This window comes from Tamandua tetradactyla, chromosome 4 (assembly GCF_023851605.1).
Source record: "Tamandua tetradactyla isolate mTamTet1 chromosome 4, mTamTet1.pri, whole genome shotgun sequence".
In the NCBI taxonomy this organism is placed as follows: domain Eukaryota; kingdom Metazoa; phylum Chordata; class Mammalia; order Pilosa; family Myrmecophagidae; genus Tamandua; species Tamandua tetradactyla.
Window position 1 is genome coordinate 72,174,803 of NC_135330.1, and position 632 is coordinate 72,175,434.

A 632-nucleotide genomic window follows, 5' to 3' on the forward strand; every position below is an offset into this window, starting at 1 on the left:
AAGTAACAATCTATTCAGTTTCTTGCCCACCCAGGGATGCCAGCTGCTCCCAACAAATTCTGCAGGTCTTGTTTTAACCCTTGGGCTCCTACATAGGAATGGAAAAGCCAGTCATCAAATTTACTTAGAATTAGAGGCTCTGAATAGCCATAAACATCTTGAAAAAGGAGAATGAAGTTGGAAAATTCACACATCCTAACTTTAAAGCATATTATAAAGCTACAGTGGGTAAAACAGCATGGTACTGTCATAATGAGAGATATATTGACCAACAGAATGGAATTGAGAGTCAGAAATGGACCCACACCTCTGGTCAATTGATTTTTGACAAGCCTACCAAGTCCACTCAATTGAGAAAGAATAGCCTTTCCAACAAATGGTGCTGGGAGAATTGGATATCCTTATGCAAAAGAATGAAAGAGGACCTCTATCTCATACATACACAAAAATTAATTCAAAACAGATATAAGATATAAATATAAGAATCAAATTTTTAAAACTTCTTGAACAAAATGTAGGGAAAAATCTTCAAGATCTTGCCCTCAGCAATGGTTTCTTAGACTTTACACCCAAAGCAGAAGAAACAAAAGGAAAAAAATGATATATGGGACCTCTTCAAAATGAAAAATATT